This window comes from Anas acuta, chromosome 1, assembly GCF_963932015.1.
Source record: "Anas acuta chromosome 1, bAnaAcu1.1, whole genome shotgun sequence".
NCBI classification, from domain to species: Eukaryota; Metazoa; Chordata; class Aves; order Anseriformes; family Anatidae; genus Anas; species Anas acuta.
Window position 1 is genome coordinate 13,740,578 of NC_088979.1, and position 27,059 is coordinate 13,767,636.

The following is a 27,059-nucleotide window of genomic DNA, read 5'->3' on the forward strand; positions in this document are numbered from 1 at the left end:
CACAATTGACTGAATTATGAACACTGCTACTTCCATACTAGAGTATCTTAGGTCACCACATCATAGCGCATCATCTGTAGATAGTGCTGCATCAATTGTTTTTTCTGTCTTTCTACTGGGTTCACTGAAATTAAAAGAACTGTGCTGTAAAGAAATTATATTTAAATTATGCAAGTTAATATGAAAATCTTGAATTAACTGATTAGGAAAAACAAGCAACTAATATGTTTGGCTTGATCTATAGATATAAGGGAGCCATGGCTTCTGGAGAGGCACAGTGCAAACTGTAAAGCAGCAGGGAGGGAAATAACAAATAATCTTTCAAACTAGTATAAGTGCAGGAGGGATTAAAAAAAAAAAAAAAAAAAAAAGTGTTTTAAATTCTAAGTACAGGAACTGAGCTATCATTTTCATGAAATAATCTATAAAAATAAAATATTGTGCCCAGTGTCCTCAAAAACTAAGCTACCTCCATAGGAGTACCTAAATATAAACACAAATAGATGCCTTGAATGTTCGTGTGCCAGTCTCATAATACTGCTTAATTTAGATGTGCAGTCAAACAGATATTTTTTTCAAATTTTGAATTCCATAGCTTTGTGCTTATTCAAATATTTTATTTCCTTCCTGTTGCAATTACTTTTCAAGTTAAAGTGTTTTAGTTAATTTAACACAGGCAAGTTTTTTTCAGAAACATATAATTCTCTAAAACCTACAGTTAAGTCAATTTACAGCTCAAAGTAAACTACATTCGATAATGATCCTATTTCAAAGTTAAATTGCATTCCAGACACCTGATATAATGAAATGGAAAGATATATTATAGTTCTTAAGAAAATCATTGGTGAAATGTAGTAGTTTTAGATCAAGGAAGGTAGGAATGGTGACTGAATGTTCAGTTAGGTTAGCAGGTAAAGTGAGAGCCAACAACTTAATTAAAACAATTGCTTTATAGGGGCATGAAAAGGCAACAGGAGACAAATGAAAATGCTAACAGATGACCTGTTTATTCAACCTAAATCCTGTCTATAAAGCGAGATCATTCTGTCCTCCACATCTGGCTTAGAAGCCTATCAGTAAGTATTCAGGTACAGTCAGAAATTAAGGTCTCTGCCCAGGAAATACTGGATCAAATATTATGATCTGTTCTTATCAGAAAGTTAAATCAAGTGGCCACAGTATTTTCATATGTTATGAGAACCTGTAATATACATAAGCCAAGAAAAGTTGCAAGATCCCTACTACCACGTTCAGAGCTGTGAGGTGAGAGGTCCAACAGGCCTCACTGTAGACCTGTTTCAACAGCAGAGCGGTACTGTCCCAAGCCCAATTTTTCAAAATACAGTTTTGACAATATCGGCACTTAAGGCTGACCTGAAATTGTTTCCCATATAATTTTACCTTTTAAATACAATAGAAGTGTTCTATTTTTCATAAGCAGTATGTTCTAATTATTTGGGAAAATTTCACAGAATACAGAAGCACATATGTCCAAGACTTTCTATTTAATGGATGAATAAGGGGTTTCTCATTAATTCCCACAGGGGAAAAAAAAAAAAAAAAAAACTTAGGGCAGAAAGCAAGAGAAAAATACCCAGGCATTTTACCATTCAGAAATGTTTGCTTAAGCATTTCAAACAATTTCAGTGCTAACAGGTCTCATTTCCCTGATGTAATTAGTAAAAGAAACAACAGTTACCTGCAGGTTCATTAAATAAATCAGCCCTGTTGCTCATTGTGAAGTTAATGATCAGTAATGCAGATGATTGTTATGGACACAGTTAGTACAGTTATTGGTATTCAGCAGAAACACTTTATTGAAGAGCATAGTATTCTGTTTTTAAATGTTGCCATTTAAACAGATGAATATTTTCTGCTTTTATAACTGAAAAATATTCTATCTGGGAGTGGGTTTTTCATTCTAACTAAGATAAAGCTTTTTCAGAGTACAATAAATGAACTGTCTAACGTTTGTTTCTATAAAACAGTTTTTGCTTACATTCATGTCATGTAACTCTGACCTACCAGCAACGCAATACTAGTACTTATTGTTGTGAAGCTCCCAATTTAATATCACTTACAGAAATCTGGGCCCATCAGAGTATTAGCTTTCTTTGCCAGGAGATAGAATGGAAATTTTGTGTGAGAGGTTAAGCTGGCTGGGAGCCTCTGTCTCGTCCTGGTCTTGGCTTTGTAACATTCCATCTAGACTGTGGTAAAGCAATATGCATAGGCATGAAACCCGTAACCCTCTGAAGAACACATGTGAGTTGATCTTACACTTCTGTACCAGGTTTTCCTAGAATATCACTTAGACTTTAATGTTTTTCATCTTTATTTTCAAGATGATCGATCACCTTGGGTCCACTGTGTGCATGTATATACTTATATTTTAAAAAATAATATTTTTTAAAGGTTATCCAATGCTTCCAAGGAAAAATACTAGTCAATATCTCTATTTCTCAGAAGGAAAAAAAAATCTTTCTACCATAAAAGATTCTTGTTTCTCATGAGAATTTTCTAAGGTAAGGACTGAATTTCAACAAGAACTAGAGCTCAGTTAACATCATCAGCTCTGTTTTAATTGCAAACTTCTTACCTGTTTTAATTAGAATATACTCAGAGCATCTTGGCATATACCAACTTTTACCAGTCTAAAATACCAGCATACCTTATTCTTCCTCTTATTCTATTCACAGGGAGCATAACTTACTAATGTAATAGCTAGTGGCATTAGTTTTAGAGCAAAGTAATACAGCTATTGCCTTTCCAGCAGCCTTTCAGCTACTAAGGAAAAATTGTCCAATAAGTTTCCTCCATAAGGTTTCTCAAATATTTTGCAGATTGCAGGCATTTTGTAAAGATCATTTAATGCTCAGAATTAGATAGTGGCATCTACTACACTACATTATGATATTTTGATAATTATTTCCCCTCCAGTCAGAATTTACCATGATTTTGTGACAGAGAAATAAACCATTGCCTTGGCCATGTTTGACTGGGAGTCAGAGGAGACCATTCCCCTAAACTGTTCTGTTTTTGTTTGTTTGTTTGTTTGTTTGTTTGTTTTTTATTACACAAGTGTCAAAGAACAATGAGGTTCTTTTCTTATGAGGTCTTTCTGCAGACAATAGATTAAGATTCACAACATGTTCGAAAAGCTTGGAAATGAAATTCAGAGTTCACTATTCCAATTAGCATGTTTCAAAAGATGGAGGCATTTTCTTTTGGATCTGGCATTGAAGTAATATAAATATCATTTTCAACTAAATTAATAGAAAGTGAATAAATAGAATTAAAATGACATGTATAATATAAACAGTTATCTCTAAAGTGAATGGTTTTAAGTATAAGGAGCTGTTAAAAATATATATCAAAAACAATATATAAATATATATATAAATCACATATAAATCACAAACAAGAGATAAAATACAGAATCACAAATATAAATCACAAACAAGAGAAAAAAAAAGAAAGTAAATCCGATTTCAGAATTTTTTTCAGTATATTCAGCTGCAAAGTGGCAGGACATTTCAATCCAAGTAAACAAATTACACTGCACATCAAAACAATACACATCATTTTAAAACCCACCCCTTATACAGCCGAAGCACATTTACTAAATTTATGAAAAGGAATATTTCACAAACCCCAGACATTCAAGAAATATTAGTTACTCTATTTATTCTCACTGCGTTTTAAGGTTATTCAGCTGGCAGTTGCTAAGGGAACAGCCTTCATTTATTTCTAGTGTTATCAAAACAAGAATACTGCTCTGCAAAGATAAATCTGCAAAAAAGTATCATTAGATCTACATAAATAAAAAATATATGTATACATGTGTGAGTATACACATGCTCAGAGGTAAAGGATAGATAAGATTAGCTCAAGTAAGTTTAAACACCTTAAGTTTTGTCTAAACTACCAAATTGTCTCATTCATCTTTTACTGGGAATGTATGCGAATATCCTCAAAGAGTTCTCAACCTTTTCTAAAAATATCATTAACTGCAAGCATGGTAACATATTATGCCATTGCTAAGGAATACAGTTCTCTTTTTACTTAAAAAAAAAAAAAAAAAAAAATCTAGACAAGTTTTGCAAATCAGCAGGCAATGATGATGTGGCACACATTCAAAAGACAGCTCAGACTAACATGAAAACTGAACTTTTCAAGAAAGAGTTTGCCAAACATCCATCAGTGGAAGAGTCAAACCTCCTGCATGTCCCACTGTTGTTAAGCAGAAACTTGTTATGCCTCAAGACAGAAAACAGATTTTAAAGCATGTTCAGAAAATGTTCTTTTCTTTCTTCTCCAAGCAGGCTGGAATTCTTCAAGTATATTAGACTTGTAGTTCTTTCTCTGGTTCCTTTGTATCTTCTTGGGACTTTTTATCCCAACAGGTAGTGAGCATTACCCCCCCAAAGCAGCTCCTATAAGCATATGTTATGATGAGTGAACTGGGTAAAAGCAGGGATCCAAATGGCATGAAGAAATCACTGTTGAGATTTTCTTTCTTGAAGGCGTGTCTGCCTGCATCTGCCAGGGAGAACAGGAAGCCAGAAAAAAAAACATAAATGAAGCCAACAGTGAGAGTAGGATTGTGCTTTCTCAGTGATGTGTGGTGTGTTGTTTTGTAGTTGTTGTTTTCTGTGTCTTCTAGTTGTTTTAGATAATCTGTCCCAGACAATGGGACAAATCTTGTGATCTTTATTCACATTGTCCTGGTTCCCCATTTCTGCTAACAGTGTGTTGGAGTCCTGTACAAATTTCCTGAGACAAAGGTTTGTGTAATAATAGGAAATATATAGTGTATATAGAAATCCTCCATTATTTCCTGCCTTTCTGGTAAAATAGATAAGGAAGTTTTGGGATCCAAAATCCAATAGTAAGAGGTAGGCTCCAGAAATGATATCCTATCAGGAACGTATCTTGTTCTATTAACACGGGACTTCAATTTATTTTTCTTGCAAAAACAAATGATTTTTTTTTCTTATAGCCTTTTCATTATACTTCAACACAATTAATCCAGTACAAGTAATCCTTCCCTTTCACTTTTAATGGGACTGAAAGCCTGGAATAAAAAATGCCAGAATATCTGTCAGAGCAGACTATTACCAAACTGACAGAAGAGAAAATGATTGTTTACAACATCCCTGCACAGCGTTTTTCTTGAACTGTGCAGAATATTCCATCAGACTTTGGAAAAATACTTTCAGTTTCACTAAAAGACAGGAATGCCATGGTTTGTCCTCAGCTGATCTATTGGAAATGAGTTTACTTAAGTTTTATAAGTCCAGGAATTATAAGACCTCTGCTACCATAAGACAGGAGAACGATTTTGCAGATACTCACATATTTAATGTTTGTTTTGAGACATTTCTTTTAAGTAAGTTGAAATAAGGGAAACACACAAAGAAACACTAAAATATTGCAAAAGGCACAATATGGGTAATGATCTATATTACCATATAGATATGCATAAATATATCAAGCTTAAAGATAGGTAAAAATAAATAAATAAATAAATAAATAAATAAATAAAGAGAGAGAGAGAGAGAGAGAGAGAATTTCATTAACCCTAGCATGTGTAAACCAGATCAGCCTGAAGCAATTTGCCTGACATTGTGGCAATTTACAGCTTTTGAGAGTATTCATTAAATGATAGCATTAAATTAACAACTTAAAGCATCGTGAGACTTTTGTATGCACATGGAATTGCTGTATTAGTGACAGCAGAATAAGCAGACTAGAATACTCTAAATCAAGCTACCTCCTCTTCTTTATGATTGTGTTTTATTGAATGATCACCAGTGCACAGAAGCTTTGCTTGTATTGCCTTCTCTGCTCAATTAGGAAATTCTCTATAAGCAAGACATGTTTTATCATTGACAAGGAACATGATGGCACACAGATTACTAGATAAATTCTGGAGTGTCACAGACAGGTATGGAAGGTGCTACGCACTTAACTGCACCATCCAAAGAGATGGGAGGAATTGGCCAAAAGGGCAATAAAAAAATTTGTCATAGTTATATCTATAAAACTACAACTTTTAAGGTAGTATCCTACAAAACATAAGAGATTAGACATATTGATTCCACACACAGACTATAGATATGATACTATAGATATATGGATTTGACAGACAGACCACTTGGTGTGTAAGGAAACCTCTGGATGGTCGCACTCAAAGAGTTCTGGTCAACAGCTGAGTGTCCATGTAGAGATCAGTAATGAGTGGTGTTCCTCAGGGGTCAGTATTGGGACCAGTCCTATTTAACATCTTTATCAGTGACATGAACAGTGGAATCAAGTGCACCCTCAGCAAGTTTGCCAATGACACCAAGCTGTGTGGTGCAGTTGACATGCAAGAGGGAAAGGGTGCCATCCAGAGGGACCTGGACAGACCTGAGAGGTGGGCCTGTGCAAACCTCACATTCAACAAGACCAAGTGTGAGGTCCTGCACTTGGGCCAGAGCAATCCCAGGCACAAATACGGGCTGGGTGGAGAATTATTTAATGTGTGGGTGGTGAGGCACTGGCGCAGGTTGCCCAGAGAGGTTGTGGATGCCCCATCCATGGAAGTGTTTAAGGCCTGGTTGGATTGGGCTCCCATCTAAGTGGGAGCTCCCATCTAAGATTGGGCTCCCATCTAAGTGTCCCTCCTGCCTATGTAAAGATCATCAGATGATCTTTAAGGTCTCTTAAACCATTGTATGATTCCATGATATATTCAAATAATATTTTGGAAATATCAAAATATTGCACATAAATGTTAATAAAGATGTATTAAATGATAATTTTTTAAGTGTTCAATCATTTTAAACAACCACTGAAATGCCCCTATTAAGGGGCAAGAATTCTAGCAAAGGGTTTACTTGAGAAGGATTAGAGACAAAATTTGCATATGTATTTGAACATGTGCATTTCTACCTTGCATCAGAGAGAACCTCGTTCCGTACAAAACAAGAGCAACAAAAAAGTCCCAAGAACTAAGGTTAGGAAGGCCACCGCACAATTATTTACCAAGTGGCTCCTGTTCTTGAAAAGTATTTAAAATATATGTAAAATGAAGTTAAGGAAATTCCACCTGGAAGATAGTCATATATATTTAAGTAATTGTGATGTATCATTTTGCATAATACTTCTTTATCTGTGGCTCATGATAATAAAATAGTTGCCCATGCATCAAAAAAGATTATTTAGTAATATTACAACTAAGAGACAGTTTTCTGTTGCTATGTCTGCTTCCAGTTCTACATTGTATTATTATTCTTGTCTAAACTACAGTCAAGTGCTATTACTCAACTTTAAATAAAAGGTCTACAATCTTAAGTTTTGCACAGTGGAAGCTGTGGCTTTCTCCAGACAGTTTAGCAAAGAAAAGTGAGTCTGTAGCATAAAAAGTCAATGGAAGATCACTGCTAGACAGTTGTGGTCAACAGCTCTATACCCAGGTGAAGGCTGGTGACCAGTGGCGTCCCTCAGGGTTCTGCCCTGGGACTGGTACTGTTTAATATCTTTATCAGTGACATAGACAGTGGGATTAAGCACACCCTTTACCTTTTTAAGCGCAACTTTTCCAAGGTAATCTTTGTTCTCTATGTTCATGTAGAAGAATGAACTTCCCTTTTGCCTGCTTCCCTATCAGGCTACCAGCACTCATATTCCTGGTTATATAGGTATTTCAAGAGGTAAAAGGAACTCTGATTTGCATCTCATTGAATTAAAGTCAGGTTTTTCTTTCTCTCTTCCCCTCTCTAAGCAAACATGCTCAGTACCCATTGCTATAATTTTTAACTACAGCCTGACAGCTCTTCAGGTCTGGGGAGACAGCAAGGTAGACTGCAAGACTGTTCTCAAAAGTAACAAGGATATATTAGAGATGGTCCATAGTAGAACAGCCTAGAAAACAGACAATACAGAAACTGTACTCATAATTAAAGATCTAATTACCAAACATATGAACATATACAATCACCTTCCAATTAATTTTTCCAACACCAAGAATATAGATATAAAATTCATCTGGTTCTGTTTTTCTGATAATATTCTGCTGTATTTTCCTGCTTCCTATGATAATGTTTTGTCATTTAGTTTCATAGAAAACAACATGAAGCCAACTGCTGTCAGTGCAAAGAGCATTAAACATTCAGCTTCATTACTGTGCTTTGTGATGATACATTTCCAAATCCAGTATAATAGCTCAACAGAAATAATGCCTTATCAGATGTAGCGAATGCCACAGGAGCTAGAGTACTAAGATACTGAAAGGGAAAATCTCTAGGGAACAAAAAAAAAAAAAAAAAAGATTAAATAAGAGCTGAAACAGTAAGTCCTAAAATAGTCAAAAGGGCACACACAAGCATCCAGGGGGATAAGCTAGCACGTAAGAGTGTGAAGTGAAAGAAATTGACTTAGCAAGTTCTGAAAGAAAGTATCAAAGAAAGCATCCACCATAGAGACATGCATGCAAGGTACAGCCTTATATGGCTACAACACCAAAGAATTAGAACAGATCAGCTAGACCAAGACAAATAAGTGACAGGGAAAAGACATATATATATATATATACATATATACATACATACACATATATATACATGCATATATGTATGTATATACACACACACAAAAAATATATATATATTGTTCTGTGTTTAAATCGAGGATGTTTTTGATGTCCTGATGTGTCTTCTTTGAAAGTGTGATGCCCATTGGTTACCACCATACAGATAAATTGGCTTTTATATTCCAATACTTAAACTTGTGCTTCTTGAATAGGAGGTCTGGGTTCAGTTCTATCATATGAATGTTTATAACTATGAATGTCTATCACTATCACATGAATGCTTAAGCTATTCATGGATAAAATAATTGAGTCTTTAACCTTAGCACTGCATCACAGATTTAATCAGTTCTTGTTCAGATGTCAAAGACAGCGATATATGTGACTATTTTTCCTCACAGAATTTTGTAACATAAACATTTACACAATAATTCCCATTCTGCATGGGCAAGGATGGGAGAAATGGAAAGTAGAACATGACTCTGTCACACTTCTAACAGCATGTCCAATGTAATTATGTTTAAAGCAGAAATTGAGAATTACCAGTTAGCCACACACCACACTGTACCCAAAGCTCCATGTAAACCTCAGGTCTAAAATAAGCAAATATGAGGAAATATTTAAGCAATAATATGCTAGTTTATCAAACATATTGTGCTGCACAGCACTGTAAATACATAAGTTTCTTTCTGCCTTTTTCTGTGCTAAGAACAAAGTATTGAGCAAGGACTGCATGGTTTTAGTCAGGCGATTCTATATGTAATTGTAACATACTGCCATAGCTCCTGCTGAAGTCTTGGAGTCTGAAAAGAGGTACAACACAAAGCAACTTTAGACCCATCACATTTATACTCAACTTCCTGTGTTGCCTGAGTGTAAAACTCCAATCTATTCTTTCTCAGAAAACTTTTCGGTAATTTTGGAAGATAAGATGATCACACCCCTTTTTTTTTCTTGATTATTTTTTTTTCAAATGCCCTGAAAAGATCAATAAACTCATCAGTGTGGTTTTGGGTTCATCTGCTAATGGTAATCCTAGCAGGTACTGTCTGCCCTAAGCGCTCAAGTTGTCAGAAAATGAGAGATTTTATCCTTTCACTGTCTCTCTCACATTATTTGAATCAAAAAGAGCACTTTCTTTTTCACTTTTACCATCAAACAGGGGCCTGATTTCTGGTGTAATTAAGGCAACCTCAGGAGTGACAAACTAAACACTACACTGTGAGAGCGAGACTTACCAACACTATTCAGGAGAAAATCCTTTTAATAATTGCCTTAAGAAGGACGCATTGAGACAGTTTCTTTAATGAATGGATGCTACATTATGGGTGTTACACACAGAATGGAGTTTAATGGAGAATAACTCAAAGCTCGAAGGTGAACTAAGATTGTGGAACAAGACTGCGTAATACTTTACATTTAATATAAAGTATTAATAGCAATAATTAATGATGCGATAATGGAAAAAATATATATTTTTTTGAGAAGGGGGCCATGTGCATGTAGCCATGAGATGTAAATAGAAGAAGCAAAATGGAGAAGAAGGAGGCAAAAATGCCACTGTGAAGAAGGCAAAAGGTAATTTAAGCTACAGGAGACTGAAGAAGAAATGTTGATTTGGTTACACAAAAAAATTACTGTGGTTGTATGAGGACATTACTATGATATCAGCTAACCTCAAAACTTACAGGACATTAGCCACTGAGTGAGAATTACTCACATGAGCTCTTTTCTTTAATAGTAGCTACCAGATAGCTTGTGCAAAAATAAAATGGATGTATGTTACCATAGGTCATATGGTTTTGTGAAATAGAACCAGGGACTATAGGAGTTAACATCTAATAGCTGTATCCAGTGATTAGCATGCCTTATAATTGTTTATTTATGTAGCCAATATTTCAGAGGTTGTAGTCTATTTTACTTACTAGTGCTGGAAAATGTACAAACCTGGTAGGTTAGAAAGCCCATAGTAATGTGACATGAATGTTCGTCTCCAGCAGGTGTTCCCAGATTGTTCTGAACCACCAGTGAAGATTAATGTATTACTTCTATTTCATTCATCTGAGTAACTCTTCTCTCCCTTTTTCTGCATGAATAAACATGGGGAAAATAACATTACACCATTTGAGAAATAATCACCTAGTGAGTAAACCCCAGCAATAAATGGTCATGGCAACGAGCCTGGTCACAGCACCAAGCCTGTTCAAGTATTTGGACAACGTGCTCAGACACGTGGTCTGATTTATTATTTATTATTTATTTATTTATTTATTTCCTCTGGGGACCTAGGAGTTGGACTCAATGATCCTTGTGGGTCCCTTCCAACTTGGACATTATACGATTCAATGAAATACAGTGATATTATCACCCTCAGTATAATTTTAACGCTTCTGCTTATGGCATGCATATGCCCTTTTCAGACATGTTCTGTATGTTCATCCCCCACTTAACATTTGTGAGCATGTGATATGAATCATGGTTTCTTCCAATGATTCCTTATAATAATTAGAAAAATAAATAAAAATGTATATTTCCACAACTTGTATCTGGCCATTTACAACAGAAGAGAAATTTCCTACTTCTTACTCATAACCGGGCCAATCACTTTACTTTCACAAACCAGCCAGTGGATCTATGACATCATCTTTTATGTTTCACAGTATGTGACTTAAGTAACTGACAGTTTAAATTATGGACAGAGAAATAAATCTGAACAAGTAGGACTCCAGAAAAATGACAAATAGCCATTAAAGATATTAGCAATCGTAATTTCACAATAAAATGTCAAAGGATTAGTAGACTTTACAGTTTGGGAGGTACATCATAAAAATATTTATGACTTCATTCTACAATTAGAGCTCCTGAGGGTTACAGGTTCTAAAACTGCCAATAATACACACACTCCAAAGCACCTTAGTATCTGTGAGGCTGAATGTTTTTTCTCAGTTTTCTTACATATGCTCAGTCAAGACACAGAAACAAACTCCTATTCTGAAAAAAAAATCTTGAAGTGTCTGTACAAAAAGATAATGTTCCTAAATTAAATAGATAAAGCTAAATGCATACAGTCGACACCATGAATCTATCTGTGTTTTTAGAGTGACTCAGCTCTGCAGAAGAGGGAATGACTCATTACATCCAAAGAGACCTGCACTGGGGGACAGAATTCTGCAGCTTTAGGACCACATTATTGCCATGGAGGAAGAAAGAAATTTTTATCCATTAAGCACAACAAATGCACCATGCTTAAATGAAAATGAGAATTTTATCATTTCCCCCCTCAGACTATTAGCCTTGTGGCTAATGAAAGTCTAATTTGGTTATTCTGAAAGGATAGCAACTGAACCACAATTAACTATTTTGTGGGTGACTGCAGAAGCTGCTGACTCCCGTGGTAGATGGCAATGACTGATGACAGCACTGCAGGAGGTGTTTAAAACTGAAATAGGAAAGGGGTTGACATACCCTTGTCTTCAGCTTTCTTTTTATTAAATCTGGTTAGATTAGGATCCCTCCCAACCATTATGCTGAGTTAAAGTAGTTCTGTTAATCTGTTCTCCATCTGACTTTAAACCTCATTTTTTCCTGTTTTTTATAGAAAACCCATTTACACATTACAAATAAGTGCTGTCTGCTGATAGCTACATACCACTGAATGGAGGACTGAAAAGCTAAAGTCCTTTGAAATGTAAATCCTGGCAAGTTTTCAGTGAGACTGATGCCCCAATTTCAATCACATTTTGTAGCACTGGAGATTTGCTTATACTCACCTCTTCCTATTTGTTCCATCACACTCATGTCTGGTTGACTCAGAATACTGATCAGCCTTTCCTTTTTTACCCTCATGCTTGGACATAATTTTTAGTATTTCTTATACGCTTGATGAAAAAAAAAAAAAAAAAAGCCATTCATTTTAAAGTAGCTCTAGTAGCTCTAACAAGTGTTGCACTCCATGGCCTGAAACAGCTGATTTAGAGAATAGAAAGCAATAGGCCACATTCACAATATACTACGCTCACACTGTATCATGATTTCTTAGGGCCACTTTCAGACAACAAAGGAGACTTTTTGAGTAATACCAGGGAAAGTCAGTGAGAGATAAGCACTTCACACCCACTGTGTTCCTCTGAACATATTTTCAGAATCATCCAAGAAGTTAAATTCATCCTTGATCAAAATGCCTGAAGCTCTGCCTACTTTAGCCTGTTAACACTAAGGTGAGTTTGTTTCAGTGTTTTGAAAACTAAACAAACAAAAATCAGCTTCCTTATGTTTAAAATATTGCTGTAGTCTTTAGACATCAACCTGTGTGAAGATGTAGAAAACCTCTGTTGCCTCAGGGTCTGAAAGAGATAACATTTCAGGGGAGTATGATTTTTCTTCAAACTTGTTTGCAAAAGAGGAAAAAGTGATCTCTGGTATTCTCTATGGGCACCTATGCCTCCAAGCTCCTCTGCCTCTCGACACATAAAAGGAATAGCTTCTCCACCCCGCTGAACAGAGTCAGAAGATTGTAACAGGTTCTTCCATGAGACACCCCTTGTCCTGGTTTCAGTTAGAACAGAATTAATTTTCTTCCTAGTAGCTGATGGAATGCTGTGTTTTGGCTTAGGATGAGAAGAGTGCTGGTAACACCCCGATGTTTTAATTGTTGCAGAGCAGTGCTTATACCAAGCCAAGGACATCTCAGCCTTTTGCTCTGTCCTGCCAACGGGCAGGCTGGGGGTGCAGTAAGAGCTGGGAGGGGACAGACCCAGGACAGGTGACCCAAACTAGCCAAAGGGGTATTCCATACCATCTGACGTCATGCTAAACAATAGATAGGGGTGGCTAGCCGGGGGGAGGGGGCCGGACTGCTTGGGGCTAGGCTGGGCATCGGTCAGCAAGTGGTGAGCAATTGCATTGTGCATCACTTGTTTGTACATATTATTATTACTTTCCTATTATCACCATTGTATTATTATTATTATTATTATTATTGTTGTTGTTGTTGTTATTATTATTATTATTATTATTATTATTATTATTATTATTGTTGTTGTTGTTGTTGTTGTTGTTGTTGTTGTTGTTATTATTTTCCTGTCTTATTAAACTGTCTTTATCTCAACTCACGGGCTCCACTTTCCATTTCTCTCCCCCGTCCCAGAGAGGGAGGGGGGAGGGTAAGCGAACGGCTGCGTGGTGTTTAGCTGCCGGCCGGGTTAAACCATGACACCCCTCTACAAAAATATGTAACTACAAGTAAAAACTTTCAAGTACCGCATCCAGATATATATATAGGCAGTTATCTCAGTCTCAGTGATATACATTAATATATTCACATCAAGTGCAAAACTATTTTGATGGAAGAAATATCATTGTCACAAATGCACCATCTTTCAGAAGTTATTTTCCAAGGGCCACACAGGAAAATTTAAGGGGAATTAGCCCACAGATACAACCTAGTATTAACTTATCATAGCTCTGACATCCTCATGCATATTCAGACTGCACTTTGTAAAGAAATATCAGTGTGTGATGGTGTGATTACCCAACTACTTAGTTTTGCGAAAGTCAAAAGTGAAGAGGAAAAATTTGTTCCTTTTTCTTTTGCATCATAGTATAGTGAAATGATGAGGCAAGATGGCTGCTTGCTGTGGAGAGATGGTTGTTTTCTATTAAATTCTAGGGAGCGTGGAGTCTTTTCCATGATGATGTAAAGGGCACAGGTGCCCACAAAGGAAAGTACAATCTGACAGGCCCTGTATTTTTTATTGAGGGGGAGAAAAACATATAAGTATAGAAGGAATAATGAAGTATGCCCTGTAGCTACACACATTATATTTTTGTACAAGATTCTCTACTGTTGGAATCAAAAAGCGAAAAAGTAATATTTTCTCTTCCTGACTAAGATAAAAACTTTGTATACAAGAGCACAACATTTAGATAACACAAGTCACACACAGACTTTCCAGATTAAATGAAAGCACATGATTTGAAAATGTGATCATGGTTCAAGTTAATTTAACATTTGCAAACAGGCTGAGTTTACTAGGATTCCAGTTACTATTAGGTCAGCTCACTACATTCCTAAGTCTAATTATTTGTGTATATACACTCCACAAACCACACTGAGTCATCTGCCACATGATAGGAAGCATCCCAAAACAGGAAAACAATATTAATGTGTTATTTTCAAAAATAACTTTCTATTAAGATAGAAATATCACAGTGTAAATTTACTGCAATTCAAAACTTGTTGCTTAAGGAAGAAATTCCTTAGCAATAATTGAATTGTAAGCTAAACTGGTGACTTTTAATAACATAGCAATCAAACGTTTAATATGTACTGAAAGTAAATTTAATTCATACTATTGCATGCCCTGCATTACTTTCATCCAGAAAGTAATTGAAGACCTCGAATGAACAAACCAACAATATATGCTTTCACTGTGAAAAATCTGAAGTTTTCATGGCAAAATCTACAAGGAATAAGTGGCAAAATATTTTTTAATTATTATTATTTTTGACCATTATGGTTAAATAGAAAGATTGAGTTAAGTCATGTAAATGTAAGAATCAGATGTAAGAGTTGCTATTCCTAAATTTGTAAGTATAAAGGATTCCAAAGTAACAATAAATGCCATAACTGGAGATGGCCAAGTTATAGCCATTTAAATAAAATAAACATATTAAATGTCTCAATTCTTACGTGTCTTTCTTTGTTATGTGTCAAAAATAGGCAGTTTTAAACAAAAAGTTTTGTTCACAATCATACTGAAAATTAAGCCTTCTTAATTCATAACTGACAGCTCTTCTGGTGGTCTATTTATCATACTGTAGAAAACTGACTTTCACTGTTTATCTAGATAATATTAATCTTTTGCTACTGCATTTTCAAAAGCATATACCACACCTAAGACATCCAGCATCCTTCATAACTGCTATTCTTTCCAAAGAATTCCAGAAACCACAGCAGAGGAGAATTAAAGATGTGTCAAATTACAAGCATGGAGACTATGGAAAAGGAGACCCCGTAATTCACTTTGCCTTATAATGTCTTGGCATACACAGAACCCACGCTGCTGCTAAATGTATTGTAAAGCTATTGTAAACAGCTTTGTATTGTTAACTAACCATCCGTACATGTGAAAATGTGACTATGCTGGGAAATTATGTGGTGAAAAAGATATGAAAAACATACAGCTTTCTGTCACCAGAAATATGTACATGTCTACGTATGACATGACATAACATATGTCATGTCATACGTTCATGACATGACGTATACATGAAGCATACGTCATGTCATGCTTAAGTACATGTGACTTAAGCATGTCACATGTACTACCACTAGTACATGTGACATGCTTAAGTATCAGCAGTTCTTCATTCACCTTTATGTTTCTCAAATTTTTGAAATTAGCTTCTTGTTTTCAAGTTTTAAAGTTTATTTTCCTAATCCAGAGCCTTGTTGAAGGATCTGAAGGTCAGCCAACAGGTTTGATGCAATGAGACAGTCAACAGGTCAATGCAGAATATTCACAGATTTTTATATGAGAGTAGATCAGGAAGGTAGGTTGATCTGGAGATAATGCAAACATTCCCCTTTCTATTAAAGCAAGCAAATTTCACAACCTAGCCACACAATATGATAGCTCAGAGAGATTTCTTTGCATAGCAAGAGGACTTTTAGTTCTAATCCTTTCAATGTAGTTAATCATCTTTCTGAACAATCTCGTTATTCTGAGGAAAATAGCCTGATTAATTAGGAATGGCATCAGTTGTCTCCCAGTGAATCTATCTTCAAATGCAGACACAAAGGCAAGCGTATAAAACTGTTTGATCCAGACATGCTTATGAGCCCACATATGCCAGCCTATCAACTGCTGCAGTTTGGCCCAGGAGTTAACTGTTTCAGAAAGCCATGTCATTTTATTTGAATGTTTAAATGTCATAACATACAGGAATTAAAGTATCCAGAATGTATTTGGAAACAGATTTAAAGATAATTTATCTATTGTTAATTTTGGAGTTATTGAAGATAAGCAAAAGAAAACTGATTAATTTATCTTGGTTTTATCTCCCAGAAATAAGAAGATGTAGTAGCTCATTATTTGAAAGGTTTTTAAAATTAATCATAAGAATAGCTATATTATTGCATGAAATCTGACATCATTTTTTTTTTCACTATGCTAAAAATAATTGTTTCACTGCAAGACTAATTGCCGAATTGGGGTGGCTCAATTACTGTGCTTACTAGACTTTAAGTACTCATACAAAAAAATGCTTGTATTTGGACACCCTAAATACAAAACTGCTCCTGGAGTACCAAATTTATATCTGCTACATCTCCACTGAAGTCAGTGCATGAGATGGCTTTCTGTCAGGAATCCTGCACAGCTGCTTCACAGATGAATTAGGTCTTAATGGCTCATGGTCACTTACCATATCACTTTTACTTTTCCACAAAGCCAAACAGATGTTGATTTTTCACAGCGTTTAAGGCAAGGGTTTTGTAATCTGGCTGGAAAACTCCAGCAGACTTCAGAAGATGAAGCTGGTTCTTATTCAGGTACTAAGACTGTGAACCTGGAAGAGAAGAATCCATCCAGTTTGCTGCCCTGCTGTGTAGATATTTTCCTCATGTGGAAAAACAAGTCAGAAGTCTGGAGTGATAGCGTCACTCATAAATCATCACAACTATACCTGTTCAAGATCAATTATCAGGAATTTCATTACTGCCTTGAATAAATGTTCAAATGGCAGTTGAAACACAGTTGTCACAATGTTCATACAGCCAAGAGTTGTGAGTTTATAAAGAACTATGTCTAAATAAATTATTCCATTTTTGCAGTGAAGCAATAGATTTTTCTCTTTTTTGTATTCACTGTATTTTTAAGAATCATTGCTTTGTATTTTTTACAGGTGTATCACAGTAAGAAAGAACTGCTTAGTTTGGGAACTACCGATTCTTTAGTAGATCTCCTATCCTCTTGAGAACAGAGAATGGATCAGCATGAAAGGATTAGAAATGACACGTCGTTTTGACCTCCGAGGAGGAATTCCTGTCCTCTTATTTTGCTGCAGAAAATAGTATTAGTCAGGAGCTAAAAATGCTCTGACTTGCAATGAATTTGAAGGTAAGTCTGGGATGAACAACCCCTAATGGATAGGGGACCTACAGAAGAGGCTGCAGAACAAAGAGGTGCTGTTGAGCAAGAAGACAAATAACAGAGGCTATTTTAAACAGTACTTAAATATTGTTGATCACTTTATCTTGTTGGTTATTTGAATACTTAACTTGCCGTACTTCAGTGGCAACTGCATGAGAACAAATGAGAACAAACTGAGTTGTAAATATGACAGTCTGAAACCTTGATGATCATAGGGAAAGATCCTGGATCATATTTTCACAGTCAAATCTATCTATAGTTCCTTACTCTGTTGGGCTGCACGAGACATCCAGATCCATCCACTGAGAAGGAAGAGGAAGTCTAGTTAATTACCATAGCACAGAAGGGATACTACACATCAGTAGTAAAATAATTGCTTAATTGCTTATGGGCAATCAGCTATGAATAAGAAAGTAGAGTAAGAATGTCATTAAGAACCAAGTGGTGATGAACTGTCTTTTAAGTCAGCCAGGCCAGTTAACAGACAGCAGCTTACTAAAATAACATTGCCATTTGGCCTGAAGAATTGCAGCAGATATTTTGCTTTAATAAAATCTAAAATATGCTTTTCATCGGAAAGTCAATTGGATGCATATTATGGTTCCACTTAAATGATTGGAACAGTTCTATACACAATCATATTTATCCTGTGGATATATTACATACTTTGGATCATTTCACTGTTCACTGTCTCTTAGGAGTTTTAAAAGAGGTAAACTGATTAATATCCCAATATTACAAAATCCAAAATTGCTCTTAGAATGATAACCAGCTATGCTGCAGAGCAGTAAAGCTCTTCAGGCCTTTTCCAGTGTTACTCCCTTTGCCCAACAGCCTATGATGCTATATGATTCAAAGCAGTTTAGAAGTATTACTGAAAAGAAACTTCAAGTTCACTTTGTGTTATAGGTATTAACATTATGTCATTTTTTCAGCAAAGGGAAAGGACTGAGTTATAAAGCTAATCATTTAAAACTGACATTTATAGAATCATAGAATATCCTGAGTTGGAAGGGACCCTTAAGGATCATCAAGTCCAACTCTTGACACCGCACAGGTCTACCCAAAAGTTCAGACCATGTGACTAAGTGCACAGTCCAATCTCTTCTTAAATTTAGACAGGCTCGGTGCAGTGACCACTTCCCTGGGGAGCCTGTTCCAGTGTGCAACCACCCTCTGTGTAGAACCCCGTGAAGATTCTCTGTGAAGAATTTATATTCTGCTTAGATGCCTAAAATGATACTTAAACATCATTTAAGTACTTTCATTTGTATTACCAGATATCCCAATGAATTCAGGAGCAACAAACCCATCTCAAAATCAGCCATTTATTTATCTGTCTACACACAAAAAATTTGGTTCTGAAGTGACTTACTTAACATCACCTAGAAATTTCATGTTAGGACAAAGAATAAATACATGTTTTCAAGTTCTGTTCTCTAAGACAATCTAGTCTGCTGCAGCCCACTAGGTAAATATCTAGCTCTCAAAAATGAAGTCACTGCATAGCCAGCTTTCCACCCACACATATAAATATATGCACATATATTTGCATTGTAGACTCTTTTATTTTTCTACTTCTTTGTATTTTACACACAAAAGAGTTGAACAAAATATGTTGCTGTTTCTTTTATTTATAGCCCTCAAGAACAGCCAAAGTCCAAAACTACCATGCTCATGCCCTATCAATCTTACTGAAAGGTACAGAGTGTATGGTAGATTTAAGAAAGCAATGATGCAGCATATTGACTGATTTGAGACTAGGTGTCTCAAGAGACATATACCAGTCCTTTTCAAAAGTGAAGATAGATGACTAACAGAAATGAGAAGACAAGCTGAACAACCTCCTGCCAGTTCACTGATTAGGAAGAGATAATTAAAATGTGTTTTTTTGTTTGTTTGTTTGTTTTTTGCCATAGATTTGGCCTTCTAGGAATCAGCAGACCAAGTTCAAAATTGATCTCAAATCGATAGAGGAAAAAGACATTGTGAAGGATGAGGAAACAATTTGAAATGAACCTTCTGTGATAGACTGACAAAAATAAGCTACTATCTATAGTTTAGAGGTCCGCCAAGTCTAGTCATAACTGCAGATCATGCTGTGATATATTCTGTGATACAAGTAAATTTGTGCAGTTTTTTTTATGCAAACTGCTCATTTACAGCATGACATAATATTCTTCAGAATCATTTTTTTTGGTTGGTTGGTTGATTTGGTTTTGTTTGTTTTTGTTTTTGATTTTTATTAAATTCGGGTAGTTTTTATACTTTGTGATTTTCATGGTTGTATCTTCTTTTCTTGTTACCAACAACTTCCTACTCAGTATCTCATCTTTTGACACCACAGTAGAAGTAATTTTCTGTTTTGTCACAATCAATATAATTCTTTCAGCTTGAAGAATTTCAAACACACTAAAACCTTAACTCAGATTCTGCGTCTCCTACTTCCAGAATATAATATGAACCTTAACTGACACATCAGATAGCTTCCTTTTACTTCCTTTAACTATAATATCATATTCAAAGATATAGCCGTATCTTCTTTGTGGTGAGTCATTCTTGGCTAAGAGATGAATGTCTGCCCAGCTTCTCACTCACTCCCCACCTTCAAAGGACAAGGGAAAGAAACAGGATGAAAAAGCTCATGGGTCAAGGTAAAGACAAGGAGATTGCTTACCACTTACCATCACAGGGAAAACATGTAACTTGGGGAAAATTATAATTTAGTACTAACTGAAGTAGATTTGGGTAGTGAGAAACACAGACAAAATTAAAACAACACTTTCCTTCCCACCCCTTTTTCTCACTTTCAACTTCACCCCTTCCCAAATCTGAACCCCACAACTTCTAACAGCAAAGGGGTGATGGGGTAGAGGGTGGTGGCCAGTCCACAACAGTCGTGCTCTGACACTCCTTCATCTTCATGCTTTTGCTCTGCTCTTGTATGAGCTCTGCATGGGCTGCAGCCCAGACACCATGCCTTCTTTTTGTTTATTCAAAAAAAATAATGAACATTGATTTTCCTACTCTGCCCTCCTAAACTCTCAATTCCCACATCACTCAGGAAAAGTAGCAAAGGCATAACTGACAGCTAGAACTCTTTAAGGGAACAGAAGCTATTTAACCTAAAACACCACAATATTTAATAAGATAGCAAACAACTGAAGAACTTTTTTTAATTACAAAACACTATCAAACAATATTAGCATCTTCAAAGACCTAATTTTAAAGGTGCTTGTTTCTTTCTCTTTGATATAAAGATAACTAATTCGGTTGCAGATGTTTAAACTTGAGATGTCTAAATGTTTGTATTAAGCTTAGTGGTGTGAACCCCACTCCATGATTTTTCCTTCAAAAACAATACCTTCTTTTCAGACTTCACTAAGCATTTGTTAAAATTATACTTCACATGAAAGATAATAGGATTTCCTCTGCAAGGAAATGAATGAATGATTTGTGATTAAATAACAAAAGAAGCTAAAGGTGAAAAGGAGGTTAAGATCTGGTGTTTGACATTCAGATAAAATCAGAGCATCAGTAATGTACAGCGTAGCCTCCTAACAGAAGCTAATACATGTTAGCAGATCTTTGCCCTTAGTTTAAGAGTTACTACAGTTGAAATAAATGGGCCATGCCATGGTTCACTCCCTTAAAATTAGTCTTGTTCCTTAGGTCATGTATGAGTGGTGAATTACTAACACCAAATTTGAGTATTCCTAGTTTCAAGGAATGCTTTTCACTCTTCATTGTGAGGGGGCAATCCCGAATATACACGTACATACATGCTGGGGGACAAGAAGCTGGAGAGCAGCCCCCTGGAAAGGGATCTCAGGCTTCTGATCTACAGCAAGTTGTACATCAGCCTGCAGTGTGCACTGGAAGCAAAAAGGGCCGACCATACCATGGGGTGCATCAGGCACAGCATTGCTAGCTTTGTGAGGGAAGGGATTGTCCTGTCCTGCTCTGCACTGGTGTGGCCTCATCTCAAGCACTATGTGTAGTTTTGGGTGCCAAAGTATAAGGACATAAAACTGTTGGGGAGTATCCAAAGGAGGACTCCAAAGATGGTGAAGAGTCTAGAGGGCAAGATGTATGAGCAACATCTGAGGTCCCTTGGTTTGTTCAGCCCAGAGCAGAGCAGGCTGAGGGGAGGCTTCATGGCAGCCTGCAACTCCCTCATGAGCTCTGCTCTCCGGGGACAGCGACAGGACCCAAGGGAATGGCATGGAGCTGGGACAGGGGCAGGTCAGGCTGGGTGTTAGGAAAAGGTTCTTGACCCAGACGATGGTCAGGCACTGGGACAGGCTCCCCAGGGCAGTGGTTATGGCACCAAGCCTACTAGAAGTGCAAGAAACATATAAACAGCACTCTCAGACATATAATTTAATTTTTAGGTTGTCCTGTGTGGAGCCAAGTGTTGGACTCAATGATCCATGTGAGTTCCTTCAAATTCTTAATATTCTATGATTCCGTTACTGTAAAAAATTAGTGTTAATGAATGCATAATTCAAGTCTGCAATAAGCTGATATAAAACAGATATTAAAGTTTTAATATTTTTAAACTCTCAGATTCATAATTTTAAGATATTTAGTATTTTTACTGTAAATGCAAATACCCAAAAATTAAGAGGGGAAAAAAAAAAAAAAAGCCAGAGCTGACTATCTACAGAGATCATTCAAAGCAGCTTGTTTCTTTCTTGGAGTATTTCAGTGACTGAATTCTGTCATCAAGCTGTCACCATGATGGGTTCAGCCCTGATGTCCAAAGGCAACCATGCACTCAGGCACATCCCATTAAAGTCACCAACACACTGTGCATCCTCTGACTGTACCAGTGCACATGCCCTAGCCATTTATCTGCTCTCATTATCGTTAAATCTGAACATCTAACAGTCTGTCATGTATCAATGTTCACTTTATGAGCTCAGACAATACTATTACTTCATTTCACAGAGGAGGAACAGACAGACACAAAAGCAAAGCTCAGTTTAAAACGTAGAATCATCTAACTTACTATACAAGTTCAGTGCAACTTTCACAGGTACTTTTTTTTTTTCTTTTTTGCCTTTGGCTTCACATTGACATAGAGATAGATATGCTGTGTGAAAAATTACTACGGGATGACTGCAAACAAGTAAGACTCCTGTTACGAGTCCATGAAATTTTTTACAAATATCATGCAGGGCATTAAATGGCAAAAATGACTCATGTTTAGGACACAACATAAAAATATATTAAATATATTGCAGCATAATTCAATATATGGCAGCATCATTTTATATTTGAAATTATATTAGAGACAATATTAAGGTATATATTCGGAAAAATATCATATTACATGCAGAATAATTAAATGACATGATATTTGTAAGTGTTTTACATTTCCAAATGTCTCTTTTACTATCTAGGTTCGCTGTCAGTATCTTGTTTCTTTTCTTTCTTCACAGATTCTGTTTCTTGCAGTTCTATAACTATTTTTTCATACCTTCAGGTACTTCTTTCCTCCCACTCTGGTGGTTTTACTCAGGTGGGCAGCCGAGCTCCACCACAACCCCTCTCTCACTCCCCTTCTCAAAGAGGAAGGGGGAGAAAATACAACACAGAGAACTCGATGTTTGAGATGAGAAATGTTTAATTAAAGGGAAGGGGAGGAAAAAAAAAAGAAACAAAAGAAACAATAAGTCCGCGTTGAAGCACAGAGAGAGGGAAAAAAATATATATTCTCTACTTCCCATCAACAAGCAATGTTCAGCCATGTCCTGGGAAGCAGTGCCTCAAAATGCGTAGTGGTTGTGTGGTTGTTCAGGAAGAACAGCCCCCTCCCCAAGGAGAGCTCCCCTTTTTATTTCTGAGTGTGACACCAGGTGTTATGGAATACCCCTTTGGTTAATTTAGGTCAGCTGCCCCGGCAATGTCCCCTCCCCATCACTTGCCCACCCCCAGCCTGCTGGCTCTTGGGGGTTTGGAAGGAGTCCTGATGCTGTGCCAGCACTATGCAGCAATAGACACAACACTGGAGTGATATCAGTGCTGCTCCAGCTACGAGTGCAGAGTACAGCACTGTGTGGGCTGCTGCAGGGACTCCAGCTCAGACAGACCCAACACACCCACACTGTACCATTTCATCATAAATCCATTGCAGAGTAACTGTATTCCTCCCTTCCAGACCTGGCTTATAGAACTAGTTTGTGCTTGTAATACATGAAGACCAAATATTACTGACTTTGAAATGGGTATCATTAGCATAAAGAATAAGAACACCAACATTTTGTGGATGCTGTTAACAGTTTTCAAAGAAAAACAGAGAATTCTAATATGCAGACACTATACTGTGTGATCCACAGTGAAATGCTGTGTTAGAAGGAGGAGACAAACGAAAGAGTTGCTCTGAGACAAATCAACCGTATAGAATATTGAGAAATAAAATAATTTCATGGCAAATAGCCAGTGTTAGTTTCTAGCTGTCTGATGGGTCTCAATAAATGTATTCAATACATATTGTGTTCAATACATCATTTAAAAACAAATGATAAAATATTGAATGGAGTAAACAGTTTTATAAAAGGCAGAAAGACTGTACTGTTAAGTTTAATTGAAATCATGTCTGAACCTGGTTCTTTTGTAATAAAGTTTCTAGTTAGAGCTACAGCCCACACATCTCAGAATCAAAACAGCACAGTTAATAAAGTCAAAAAGAAAACGCATTAAAGCACTGGCAAAGGTAGAGTCACTATGAATATATGATTCAAAAGGTTGACAATTGTACAACAGCATAAAGACAATTACTTTTCCATACCAAAACAAACTTTAATCCAGAAGAACCACTCAAACATTTAAGCTTCTCTCCTATATCATAGAACATACTTAAGCACACATTTAGCTTTGATTGCATGCTTTAATAAAATTAAGGGGAAAGGGAACATACCATATGGCATGACCATTACTGGATTTCTTGCAGAGTTTTCAACTAAACTTGAGCTGATGATTTAGAAAGATATCCAATATTGATCTGAAGATTACAAATGACAGCAAACTCCCTCATCCCTAGGTGTTTCAATGATTAATCATCTGTACTGTTTAAATGAATACCTCATTTAAAGTCAGGATGTCTGAACCAAGCTTCCAGCTGTGGGATTCTGCTATGCTTCCAATTTACAGATTAATGACACTACCAAGGAGACAGGAGTCTTTTTTCACCCACATATTTATTTATAGGCTACAAAGACACATCTTAACTTTTCCTTCAACAACTTAAAGAGGAAAAACTATAATTTAATGTTAATCTGACTCTTTAAACACTTTCTTTAACAACAACGCTTTCCTAGAATGACTGCTGAATTCTGTAGCAGAAGTATAAACAGTGAATCAACTTCTGTGAACACAATATTCCACACCAATCATTGTGCTATAAATGTGGAAAGAGAAACTTAGCACCTGTCAAATATCCAATCATGTGTTTCCCTGGGAAATATGCAGTTGACGGTTGTAACAGACAATCCTTGTTTTTTCCACTCTCCAGGTAACTAGAAAGGGGAATCCTGAGCATTTTCAGGGAAATCTGGAAGGAAATTGACATAATTTCAGAGCAGAGTGCAGAAAAAAAATGTTTTCAGGAGGAGCAATAATTTGGAGGTCTATTTGTATAAAGTGAATAAAACCAATCCTGTAGTAAGAGATTTAAAAGTAATATGGGCACTTATTTTGAGATCTGTCCATAAACTCCAGGTGAAAATAACTTAATCCCCAGAAAAACTGTAAAAGTACAAAGTTCAGCAGTATATAATACAGGTTTATAATTTTAACTACATTAAAAAAAAAATAAAAAAAAAAAAACAAAAAAAAAAAAAAAAACACCTCCTGGCACCACACAAGTCTACCCAAAATTTTAGACCATGTGACTAAATGCACAGTCCAAACACTTCTTAAATTCAGACAGGCTTGGTGCAGTGACTACACTCCTGGGGAGTCTGCTCCAGTGTATGACCACCCTCTCGGTAAAGAACCTCTTCATGATGTCTAGCCTAAACCTCCTCTGCCTCAGCTTGACACCATTGCTGTGGGTCCTATCACTGGTGACTAAGGAGAATAGTTCAGCGCCTGCCCCTCCACTCCCCCCACAAGGAAATTGTAGACTGCAATGAGGTCTCCCCTCAGCCTCCTCTTTTCCAGTCTGAACAAACCAAGTGACCTCAGCCACTATTCATACGTCTTCCCTCTAGGCCCTTCACCATCTTCGTCACCCTCCTCTGGACACTCTCCAACAGTTTTACATCCTTTTTGCACTGTGGTGCCCAGAACTGCACACAGTACCACAGTACTTGAGGTGAGGCTGCACCAGCACAGAGTAGAGCAGGAAAAAAAATATATATATATAATAGTATTATATATATATATTATAGTATATATATAGTATATATATATAATAGTACTAATATATAGTATATATTAGTATAATATATGTATTAACATATATATGCAAAAGTATTATAATATATGTGTATATATTAAAAGTCCTATTTTAAGCATTATTTATAGTTCTGTTTCATTAATTAAAAAAATGAAAAAATAATGATAAAATACCTACTATAAAAACAGGCATAGGATGCTTACTGAATCACAACTTTTGAATAAAAATAAGAAAATCTTTGAAATCCATCAGGAAACTTCGTTTTAAATGTATTTTGCTAATATTCTAGTTTCAGTTGACCTTATTCACAGATGCAAAATCTGGGAGGGTGGCAATGTGAAAATCTGTCTAGAAAATGAAGAGAGTTGTACATGCTGAATTACTCTATACCTCATGGATATAAAAACACATTTCAACTTGAAGTAACTCTGTAAATTGAGTAGAATATTCGAGGTTCAACTTGATATAAGACATTCATGCATATTCTTGAGGGTAAAAAGTGAAGACCTAAGATTTATTAGTAATTTACAGTTGTAACAAAGATGAGTAGACCTTCTCAAAAAGTAGAGGAAATAATTGCTGAATTACAGAAATGATCCATGTAATCCAGTATTTTAACTCCATCACCTACCAGTATTGGCAATTTCATAGGAAAATACATTAAAAAAAAAAAAAATCTTTATTAAGCAATTTCTCAATTGTTGAGAAATCTATCCACTACAGATTTTTCTTTCTCTATATGAGATGTACTTAAGAAGTAGTACACCTATTAAGGATAACTAATAATTCAGTTCACTGTCACACAGAGCTGCGACTTTCTGCTGCTACTGCCACTAATTTGACAGTTAGTTTAGCTTAAGGGTGAATGTTCTACTCATTTTGTTAGCAGACTCTGTGCTGTCCTTTTTTATGTTTGCCAATA

General features: G+C 36.1%; 1 long non-coding RNA gene across 1 annotated transcript in view; it reads right to left on the reverse strand.

The window, feature by feature from the left end:
- Nucleotides 1-959: 959 nt before the first annotated feature.
- Nucleotides 960-27,059, reverse strand: part of LOC137849814 (uncharacterized) — a 313,574-nt gene continuing 287,474 nt past the window's right edge. Inside the window, exon 3 of the long non-coding RNA XR_011092080.1 lies at nucleotides 960-4,542. This is a non-coding gene — a long non-coding RNA (uncharacterized lncRNA). The remainder of the gene's footprint in view (nucleotides 4,543-27,059) is intronic.